Below are 12,410 nucleotides of genomic sequence, written 5' to 3'. Positions count from 1 at the left end.
CCATATTCGCCCTGAAAGCATCTATTCTCTGCTTTTCACCGCTGACACATTCCATCGCGAATTTCTCAGATTATATCGAATAATTACAGAATTCTGGTATCATTTCTGTACACTTCTTACATCACAGAAGCTCGGAAATTGGGCTACCACCGTTCATCTAATTTATCTTTGTCGAAACATTGAGCAATTAAATGTCTGATTTTGAGGTTTCTATAATATTCAGATACCTTAGAATGTAGCAACTTATCTCAGCAATTATAATACTTAATTAAAGTGTAGATTAATAACGCTCTGTATACAGCGAATTCAAAGAAAATATAATATTATCAATTTTAGGGGCTAATTAAAATAATACATGAAATTCTCACTTGAATAAAAGAAAGGAGAGATATTGATGAGATATATCTATTCCTTTATTACATTTATCGATTACCTGCTTATCTCACAAATGTTCATTTAATACCGCCTATTGTAATCGAATGGAATAATAAACGATAAATAACCTTTTATCGGGCTATCGATGGATCATGTGTGCATGATAAACAGGGAGCGATAGATTTCTGTGATTGAACGTTCTTTAGAAAGATATTTTAGAAGCTGAATGAACAGCTTGTGAAATTATATTAATGATATCCTTTATGATTCAGAGAAGTTATGCCAAAATTTCATTAAATCCTTTCAATTTATATTAATATCATTAAATCTGGATCACAATGCCAATATTGTCTTCAGGATTGCTTTTCATTAGCATACAATAGATAATAATTATATATTATGAATTTTCCTTACAATTACAGTAGAGGTTTCGAAAATATATCAATACACCTTGAATTTGAATAATTAGTGTTCTCTCTCGGTAGAAAATCATTAGTGTAGGAATTATGAAAAAAATGCGGATTTCCTCTCGGGATTCGAACCCCGATCCTCAGGGTGGTAGTCACGTACGCTACCAATTATAACAATATGTACTATTATTGCACCTTACCTTCTACACTAAAAGAAGTTATAATAGATTCCTATTATAGAATTCAATTATTATTAGAGTGGAATTAGTGGGGTATCTTAAAATTACCTAGGAACTTAGGATTCCTTTGGTCTATAAATAACGATTTATTGCAATTGCAATGTCTTTAGAATGTCTAGACTCTGTACCTAAAAGAGGAAGCACGTGGTCCGGCGCTTTCAAGGGGGGAGAATAGTTAATAAATTTGAACCTCTTTGTATGCTAATTTTGTCAGCCGTATATATACGTGTTTGCTCGCTAAACTTGGTATTGTATCTTCACTGTATAATAACACCCATTAACCCTTCGTTGTATTGTTTCGCAAATACGCCACGAAATACGTAGTACAGGGTCACTTTGACCCGTAACAATGGGTACTATAATATGTACTATTCGTGTTGGGTTAAAAGGACCCTTAAGTTGGAATCATTTTTTCCTTGAACCTTTCATACACGTTTAGTCATTCTTGGAAGAAGTTGTAATTAGCATAAAAGCTTCTTGAGGATTGTTTCACACTTTCTAATAGTAGAAGGAACGGATAGATGGTAAGCAGCCAAATGACGATATAGATTGAACGAAATCTTTAGTTGCACAATCCTTGCGACCGAATCTGCAGATCAACTATCTTGGCGCTATTTCGCATTGCGCCATGTACACTTTCGATCAAAAGTTTTTAATATTCTTCCCTTTTTGGAAAAAAATTAATTTTCTAACCGGTATATTGTAGTTTCATATAAATTGCATATTGCACTTCTAGATAATGTTGTTGGGGTAAAGGGAGACCTAAATTTACAAAACATATATAAGTATATTAATCTAAAGTTAAATGTATAATTTATAAACGAAAAAGTTTTACATATTAGAGGAATAATTTTCCGAGGAACTGGAAATTAAATTAAAATTGGGGCTCTCTCCGTGATCCGCCCGAGGGTTAACCACCCACCCACTCACCTTTAACCCTAAAAAGACTCGTCAAGCTCGCCATTTAGAAAATGTTGAATATATATTATTTTTCTCATTTAAAAAATTTACAAAAAATCATTTATTTTTCCCTGTGTCTTCAAGATCGGTACTAGGAAAGTAATTTTGAAATTTGAACGCAAAAATTAAGCTCGATCGTGTTAACAAGATATTGCGACACGATTTAATTAAATTAAATGAACTGTACACCTCTTTGCAGCGCGTGTTAAAAGAGGTTGCTTACAATAAATTATTTTTATAATTATTTATACCTATCACCTTGACCTTTTTCTTCAATGGGAAGGCAATACGGTGGAGGAAGACTGCTTTATCTCTCGCATTACAAGGTTGTTTATTAGGTAAACTTGCAGTGTACATGCAGTTGGGTTACGCTCGTGTGCTCGTAAAAATTGAACACGTGTATCCGTGATAAATAAAAAAAAAATACTTAAATTGCTGTAGGAAAAACGATGAATTAGCTGAGTATCTCCATCCCTACATGTTAATTAAAATAGTTTCTATTACTCGTGTAATTAAGCTAACTGCTTCAGCTAAAAGCAAAAGTAGCTTTTTTTTTTAATGAAACTACCAGTATTAAAGTAATGAAAAAATTAAAAGTGATAATAATTAATAAATAAATGATTGAACATGTAAATGTTTAAAATTTTTGAAAAGGAGAAAATATTAATATCAGTGTTTAAAAAAAATGTTATTTATTATAAAATTATTTCTGCTATCAAAAGTGTATATTTATTTTAATAAAAAGGGTAAATAAACTTAAAATATCTCGCAACGTATTGATTTTTTTTTCTTTTTTTATTATAATACTTCAGTATTTGTTTAGTTTGTTGATGGATCACTGTGTTCTTCAGAATCATTCTATTTAATATGTAGTGATCATTTTATTAGTAATAGAAAATTAGGGAGATACTTTGCAATTCTTCGACAAGAAATTTTTGAGACCAACTTACATTCGGTTAGTAGTTGAATTTAGTAACCTCTGTCTATAGCCTCCTATCCGGCAATATAACGAGAGTTTACTATCTGGAGGATGTGTAAGATCATCCCATTTTATATTGCCACGTTCCTTCAGTTTAGTATCTCATTCCAAATTTATCGAGACACGTTTCGTCCATTATTCTTGATAGACCAGGGATCATCCTCTCTGGATGGGTACACGTGTTCCACGAATATTATATTTTCACACGGGCTGAGTCAGTGTAGGAGTAACGTAACATTGTTTACTGGTTAAACGTGAATTATGAAGTGGAAGCAGTTCTTCCCGGCGGTTAAACAGCAGGTGGAGAATGTAGAAACGACAAATGATTATACTTCACCTTGTACTTCTTCCGTGTATCTATATTCAGCCCATCCGGCCGCTCTGTTCACCACTATTGATCCATTACAGCTACGTGCAATGCTGGAAGTAACTTTTACACGCGGTCCGAAGGTAAAACTGGCCAAAGATTTTTTTTTTTTACGATGAAATTTCAGGAAGATTGTTAGGTTCGAAAATGCCATGAATTTTGGGTATCGTGTCCATAAGCTTCGTTTATCTATTCATTCAATTCGCATCAGTTCGTATCAGAAAGTAAATATGATCAACTAGGCATCGATCTGGATTAATATCTAATATTATAACTTGTAATTAACAAAATTTAAGAAGAAGATATTTAAGTGCGTAGATTCAGATGCTGTACATTTTATTTAATTTTCACAGAATTATTGATGAACTTATTTTTTCAAAATTATAGAATTATTGATGAATTTATTTTTAAAAATTATAGAATTATTTAACTTATTTTTTCAAAATTAGAGAATTATTGATGAATTTATTTTTCGAAATTATAGAATTATTGAACTTATTTTTTCAAAATTATAGAATTATTTAGCTAAAAGTGCCTATTCTTAAGATTGCACAGTATCGAGAATAATAGTCTTCTCTAGGGAAAATGGCGATATAGAAAAATTTGTGAAACTTTCGAGTCCCATTTGGAGGACGGAGAAAAGATAGAAGTGTATCATCTTCACAGGCTAAAATGATAGTAGAGCAACATTACTATGCCTGAAAATTTCTGCGAAGGTCAAATCGCACATTTTTCTAAAGATAAATCCAGTTGGAAAAACATCCATCTTCCATTAAGATTTTTTTTTTCCATTTTTACCCAATTGTTACATAGAGGAATGCTTCGTTGTATTTTATAACTCCACGCGTCGACAGTGTTTCTACGAGGCTCTGTACAATTTAACGCTAGCTTGGTCACAGTTTCATCGAGATTACTTCATGATTTCCGGCACACGCGATGACGCACGGAAACTGATTTGTAGTTCGAAGAGTGTATACTACCGACCTGCCTATCGGGACAACGTATAAGTAATTTTAAATAGCTCTTCCACCGCATTCTTTATACGCCGCAAATCTGAATCCATTGCCTCCCCGATTTGATCGTGTTCGTTCACGCTGAAATATCATTTCGAGAAAATCACTGTTATTACGATAGTATTTCGATTGCTGTAGGTCATCGCTGATAATGTCCACAAATTTATCGAATATGAGCAGAATTGTCACATTAATCTTTTGAAGCTATCTGATATAGAGGGTGTGTCACCTAAGGCTGTAATGGGCGAATCACGTGCCTACTGAAGGGCTCACGGGCATCGGTGTGCCCGAAATATCAGATTTTCCGATTCTCAAACTTGGTAATTTTCCAGCCTTCAAATTTTCAAATTAAATAATTTAGAAATGTAGCAGTTCAGAATTAAAGCAATTAAATTAAATTAAATTAAATAGCAATTTAACATTCAGAGTAGAAATATCGAATTTTTATTAAATTTAGCAATCTGGAAATTTAGTACTGGCTGCGTATATAAATCAACAGATAAATTGATACAAAGCTGTGAAAATGGTTTTATATAAATATTGATATAAAACCGACCTTATAAACGATGTTTTCATAGCATACGTTTTAATTAAAAAATTGATAAACGCTCGCATCGAGAACATACACGTCAAAGAATAATAAATTAAATATAGTATTGGAGTTTGGGGTAGTTAGTGAGATTAATTAAATTCTCTCATAAATATATGATTTTGTTATAAATTTTTGTATTAAAAGGATGCACTATTTTTTTTTTTTAATGCGCAAATACTAATTGCTAATGCCTTAGTTTACTAGTTCGTTGTTTTTCATAAGCATTAATAAAAGTGGATGTTTAATATTCATTCGTTTAGTCGTAGGTACGTAGTATGCGAAAAAATCAGTACACTCGACATTTGTCCTTCACAGGCGCACGAAAACTTGGAAAAAAAAAGGTATTTCAAAAGAACGGGGAGCCCAAATAATCAATATTGTTTTCTACAGCGCCATTCGTGAATTTGAATAGCAGCTTATTTTCGCGGGAACTTATTTACCGACTAAGCGCATAGTCGGCAATGTAGAACCCTTTAAATCTTCTTTATTGACCGTGTTAGTTCTAGTCTTTCCTTCCAGGTGGAGCCTCTGTATACTTTTTCAAAATTTTTTAGTGCAGTGATTCTCAATATTGACTTTTTATTAATGAAAAATTTTATTTGAAAACATTTTTAATTCATATTTATTTTTATTACTTGTATAAAACGTATACAAAGGTATTAATCTAAAATTAAATGTAAAAGGGTTTCATATATTCAAGGAATAATTTTAAAAGAGTAGTGTAAAATTTAGAAAATGTAAATAATATGAACTACAAAATGAAATTAAAATTGTCGGTCTTCTTATATTCCGTCCTCTGATGGCTAAAGTTAACTTTCCATTTGAAACTTTTGAACAAAGAATTTCATTCATTCCATGAAGCTGTAGAAATCACATTTTCTCGTTAAAAAAACAGCTGAGTTTTATGTCTTCGGTAGATCTTTATTTGGCATTCCCGAATCACTTTAATGCATATCTATGTGTGCAACTTCCTGTAAAAGGAAGCAAAAAACTGAAACTTGGCACAAGTATGCTCGCCCACTGCAGATATAATCTGATCGATTCGGGAGGGGCATCAAAACATATTTTGCAATCCTTTTCATGAAACGTCTATAGAAAATTACAGTTGAATTGAAAGGGACGACTTTTACGATTATATTTTATCATCAAATTAATTTGAATAAAATTATATATTCTAGTCATTCAATTTTCATTTTGATATTCTAACATTGAATTTGAACTTAATAATACAAAAAACTAACATCAATCAAACTGTAAGATATATAATTTCTTAAACGACAGTAATTGTATTTGTACTGCAATATTTTCTCTTCTAAAGTGTTCGATTTCATACCAAGAGAATCTTTTTATAATAATTCTTTTTGTCTCATTACGTTACGTGTTCCGAGCTCGTTCGAAAGTTCCAAAGTTTCCTTTTATTCGCCGCCAGCATTTCTCTTTCGCAGAGCATTGTTATTCATGGGACGTACTTAGGTACCGCAGTGTTACGCGCGTATACCATACAAATAAGTGATCGAGGCATACGGGAGAAACGATTATAATGGGTCGGCGTACATATAGAGGAAATGGTGTTCCTTAACCCCGGTATTCTCGCTGACGCTTTCGTTTCACGACGTTTGAAACGTGTTACGATTTAAAAGAATTTTCTTTTCAACAAATAAATCTATTAGCACGCGGCTAAAAATTTGACGAACTCCATTTATAAAACATTTCCAGTATTTTATTCTTTCTCTTATCGCATCACGTTTATCGCATCTATAAAAAAGTATCACTGGTACCTTGTCATTTTGACACGTACAATCCAGCAGCCCACCCCTTAGTTGGGGTTCCTGCGGTCGGTATGCTCTGTATAGAAGCAGCAACCCTTCGGCAGTCAACTAATAAATTGCGCTCCACCCCAAAGAAAAGCGGCTTTTGTTTCCATTTCGCGAGATTACTACGACTGTCAGGTTGTCGTTTCCCCGCAGCCCATTTGTCCTTTCCTTCTCGGATCCTTTTTTGCATGATCGTCCTTTTCGAATAAAAGGAAAAACATCAATTCCTCATATTACTCCTTCATCATGAACTTAATTCGAATTTAATCGTGACTTATGGCTGCATCACTGGGCAATGAATTTCTATGAAATGAATTATTCAAAAATACTTGGATCGCTGAAGCAGTGATTCGAGTTATATTTGAAGTAATAATATTTTTTTTTCTAAGAATAGGAAGGATTATATTTATTAAATTTTCTTGGATCATGAATTCTGAATTTTTCAATTTTTTAATTTTTAATTAGTAACTTTGAAAGCTTGTATAATTATGTTGAAATTTCGATATCTCATGGGTCAAAATGACCCTTTATTCCGTTGAATATTTTTTTAAGAAATAGACACTTCGGATGATCCTCTTAATATCCATGCGTCAAGTGTCGTCAGCCACGTCCTATTCAATTAAAATCATGCGAAAGTAGAATTGAGTGTATTCGGGAGTGGGAAATTGGGGAAGAGGTTTGGAAACGCTTAACGAGCATCTTCGTTGCGTGGCGAGGGTAAATTGGGAGGGGCGTTGTCGTGGAAAAAGGTGAAAGGAGGGGGATGACGAGGTGGCCGGGAGTCGGCAGCGGAAAACCCAAAGGGGTGCCAGGCGCCGGCGTCAGGGTAGCGCGACGCAATGCGGGCAGCGCGACGAGAACCAGAAATCCGGATACCTAACCTTCGATCAGATCGAACTACACTAGAATTCGGTTATTAAAAATCACGGATAATGTTATCAACCGTCTATACTCATTACAATAGAATCGATAGAAAATTAATTAAAAATAATCCGCTTTTTTTATTATGAAATTCATCATTGGCACAACTATTTCTGTTGAGGTAAAATTTTGCGAGAACTTAGAAATTTGGAGTTTGAGAATTTTAGAATTTTCAATCTCAAAATATTGTGGTAAATAAGGGTAATTAATACGTTCAGATCTACTTGGGAATATTCACCCAAATTTTATCCGAGTCCCACGTGCTTTCTTCTTATTTTCAAATTACAATATTAATTTATATTCTTAAAAGAAATATTTGTTTTTTTTTTATAATTTCTAGAAATTTATTAGATTTTAAATCAAGAGAGGAATTATTGAAGTAAAAAGAAAAGTCCTATCAATTTGCATTTTCGAGATTTTCTTTTAAGAATTATCTTAATCATAGTCAGATATTTGTCTCCTTTTGAAAAAGTTACGTTTTCCTGAAAAAGAAAAATGAATGCTACGATTATTTAGAGCGCGGCGCGATGTTTACTCGTCCTCGTTTTGAAACCTTTTTACCTTTTTTATTTATTTTAAAGCAGACACAGACGAGCCATTAATTTCGTTACCTGACATGAAAACTACGCTTTACGAAACTTTGGTTGATACACGAGTTGCTAGCTGTAATTAAAGCTCAATTATATCAAGCTGTCATGTTTTTATCTTTAATTTCGACGCTTTTTCATATTTCGTGCTTTCATTTTTTAACATCTTTAACCATAAAATGGTGAAATTACTTAAATTCATTTACACAATGTTTTAGAATTTTAATAACTTTGGAATCTCAGATTCTTGAAATTGCAGGACTTAAAAATTTCAGAACGTTGAAATCCTAGCATCTTGAAATTTCAGAACCTTGGAATTTGAGGGGTGAAATTTCAGAGTTTCGAAAAAGGAATTTTGGAATCTTCTTTCATTCGGAAAACTTTCCGGAAAACGTACTTAATGACGCGAAACAAACAAGTAATAACATTATTGAGTTGGTATTTTAAAATAAATATATTAGTTAAACATTTTCATGGCTCTCTCGCGTGTTATTTTACAAAATTCTCCACGTTAAACATAGTTTGAACGAGACACATAATTCAATACATGCCAATGCATATTTGTCGATATTTATTAATATGCAAATCGAAAATTGATTGAAAGTAGCTATATTTTTAGGTGTTTACCCCGGATTCCTACACGATCGAACGCTAGCTACTTTAGCAAGCGATTGAACGGAAAATTTGCGAAGTAAGGAGAATTGAAAATAACAGCTTTTAATCGTCTAAAAATGATTTTATTCTGAAAATTAACATAAAACACTTAAATGATTCTAGCCCTAAGATGAAAGATCCATAGTAAAAATCTGATAGTAATTTAATCTTTTATTTTAAATGCGTAAACAATTAAATATTAAAATCACAAATACATAGCAGTAGTCGTCAAAGGGTTAAATTTCAGCAGCACAAAAAAAGAAGGGGTAGTTTGCCAAAGAGAAAAAGAAAAAGGTGCTAGGACATTAATTACCGTGCTCCATCGAACAAACATCATAGTTATCGACAATACTTGTGGAAGAAAACCTTGGCAGAAAACCAGAAGTTCGCATTTCATGAAATGGAATGGTTACAAGAACATCGATGCAAGACTAGGTGCTAACTAGGAGAGTGGAACACCAACGAGGACCCATTGAGAAGTTTTAACGAGTTGTAACTATAGATACGATTGAACGTTTCTGAATCTCTTTTATGGAATTCATTCGAACTAGTATTTTATTTTGTAGAATATAATCTGTACGTTATAAAATTTATTTTTTGCCGCGTCAGGTTATCTTATTTAATAATTCTTAGGATTCTCTACGACAGAATTCAAGAGCTCGGGTTTAAATCCTGGGGAAGGAAGTTCCCGAACCCCTGTCATAATTCCTCGACAGTAATGAATCTCGAAATGTCAGAATTCCTAGAATTCTGGAATTTCAAAGTCACCTAAGGTGCCCGAATGTTGCCAGAGTTTTGGAATTTCAGTCTCTTAAAATTTCTAAGTGAATTTACAGAATTTCAGAATTCCTGGAATTTCAGAATTTTTTAAAATTTTTAGAGATCTTAGGATTTAGGAATCTTGGAATTTCAAAGTGAATTTACAGAATTTTAGAATTTTTTAAAATTTTTAGAGATCTTAGGATTTGGGAATCTTGGAATTTCAAAGTGAATTTACAGAATTTTAGAATTTTTAAAATTTTTTAGAGATCTTAGGATTTGGGAATTTTGGAATTTCAAAGTGAATTTACAGAATTTTAGAATTTTTTAAAATTTTTAGAGATCTTAGAATTTAGGAATCTTGGAATTTCAAAGTGAATTTACAGAATTTCAGAATTCTTAGAATTTTAGAATTTCTTAGAATTTTTAGAGATCTTAGATTTTAAGAATCTTGGAATTTCAGTCTTGGAATTGCAGAATGATAGAATTTCGCAATTTTAATTTTTCGAAATATTAGAATTGCAGTAATTTAAAAGGCATCGAAATATTTCTGAAACCTACTGTACCTTTTCCGAATTCTCTGTCAGGCAGGAAATCAAATAAGAAGCGGCTATTCCGGTCACTGTAAATCCCAAACTGCACCAAGCATTTCCTGCCGACGATTTATTTCATGGTAATTTACTTCATTCTGGTGTGTTTACCGAAGCACGTGTTACTGGTAATCACGACCGTAAAATTAGAGCCTTTCGCTTCACTCGATTGCACAATACTTTTTTTCTTTTTGACCGCTTTGTACGGCTGGTTCTTGTTACGAATAAATAGAATAATGGTCGTTTCGCCATGTACCCTACGGGTGGTCTGAAATTTATGAGAAATCCAATTAACTCGTGCGAGAGTGAAGCCATTAAGATGAATGTGTAATTATAACTAAACTGTAACGAAGCATACAAATATTTATGTCGATTGATTTTGGATTAATTTGTTAATGGTGGATTAATGAATATAAGGATTTTTGTTAAAAATATTCACTAATAAAATAAGATTATAAATAGATTCCATAAAATGTGTAGCTATCAAAGTCTTAAATTCTTTGAGCAATATTTTTTCACACAGATTTGAAAAATTAATTTTTCAGGAAATATAGATCCATCTAATTAATCTTGGAAAGATTATACTTGAAAGATAATAAAGAAAATGAGTAATCGTCACAGTATAGTTGTCCATCGCACATTTTAGCACTTTTATGAGATCGTAGCCCGAAGCTTTATTGAATTTAAATGAATTCATTTATATGATAATTAAAGGAAGATTTTTCTACGTTAAAAGTGAGGCTATCCAAGTCCAGAAAACCATTGAATGATTATTAAATGTAATTAAAAAATCCAATTATTTGATAATAATTAAATGTGTATATTTCATGACTATTTATTTTGTTACATTTTCATGCATATTTAACAGAATTTTTATTATTCTTACGTTGGGAATATTCAGGAGCTCTGGGGATTTGTTAAATTCTTGGGGACTCCTCGACGTTCCTTATTGCATTTTTTAATATCTTACAGTAGATCTTATAGATCGTCGAACTTTCGATGGTTTTCTGAAGGGAATTAATTGAACACGTCACAAGCAGATAATTCTGTACGAAGCTGTGCACGATGCCGGGGAAATCAAAGTTTGCGCTAACCGAATTCCGGCATAAATTACTGACTGGTACTAATTAACCAATTATCAGCTCACGTAAAGATAATTTGTCACCGGCCTTGTCGTGTACGCTTCCTTCCGCTATTGGAATCGATTTCGCTGTTTAATTAACCGGGCTAATTTAAATTCGTCCACGATTGATCTCTTCTCATATATCCTGTCCCTAACCCGTGTTACCTTCCTTGCTTCCCTTCCAGCAAAGTTGTACGGTATCCCTAAGTTTAAAAAATTGATGTCTTATATTAAATGGTCGATTTTGAAACATTAAAAGATAAATTTTTTGGAATTTCAGGGGTATCCTAAACAAATTTTTTAATTTTTAGTGAATGTTTCCTGTGAATTCTCAGGAACTTTGAGATACCTTGAAGTTTTTGAAATTCCTAGAAATTTTTACGATTCCTTGGAACTCCTGAATAATCTTAGTGAATTTTTATATATTTTGTTTTATATTTCGCAATTAATTACACACTAGTAAAAATAAATAATTAAAAGTAGTAATTGAATGAAGATTTTTTTTTTTAAGTTCATTTATAAGGATTGAGGATTGGTAACGACGAATATTACAGAGTGATTCTATGGTAATTCGCTCATTGTATTGTACGTGAAAAGGGTAAGAGATAAAAAGAAAGGAAGGGTTAAATATCAAATTTGTCAGAGACAAAAGGGTTCATTGTGCGACAGCCCTGGAAGTTCTAGAAAGTAACTTATTCTTAAGATAATCGTCATGCTTTTGTTCGTTTCAATAGAAACGTACATATTTAATTAATTCATTAAATAGTTACAGAGATTTATTTTTTAAGTAGGTCCAGAATTTTTTAAACAATGAAATTACTTAATGGAAAAGTTTCATATAATTTTTATCTATATTTCATTGTTAATATATAGAAAAATAATATTTTCATTGTTATATTTTAACTAATATTTTATTATTGTTTTTTTGTTTCAGACATGTGGTTCACTACTCGCAGCATGCATCGATTAAACCCAACAAGGTATTTATTATTTATTTCACACTTAAAATATTTTATTATGAAAATCT

General features: G+C 32.2%; 2 protein-coding genes across 3 annotated transcripts in view; both read left to right on the top strand.

Annotated features, from left to right (window-relative positions):
* Positions 1-12,410, top strand: part of Nca (neurocalcin homolog) — a 64,178-nt gene that overhangs the window by 2,305 nt on the left and 49,463 nt on the right. The gene's annotated exons all lie outside the window — the stretch shown is intronic.
* Positions 1-12,410, top strand: part of LOC117600211 (neuronal calcium sensor 2) — a 51,554-nt gene that overhangs the window by 1,988 nt on the left and 37,156 nt on the right. Inside the window, exon 2 of the mRNA XM_034315299.2 lies at positions 12,318-12,363. The gene's annotated coding sequence lies outside the window, so the exon portion shown is untranslated. The remainder of the gene's footprint in view (positions 1-12,317; positions 12,364-12,410) is intronic.

This window comes from Osmia lignaria, chromosome 15, assembly GCF_051020975.1.
Source record: "Osmia lignaria lignaria isolate PbOS001 chromosome 15, iyOsmLign1, whole genome shotgun sequence".
NCBI lineage: Eukaryota > Metazoa > Arthropoda > Insecta > Hymenoptera > Megachilidae > Osmia > Osmia lignaria.
Note: the sequence above shows the minus strand (reverse complement) of the source record. Positions and strands in the feature narration are given on the sequence as shown.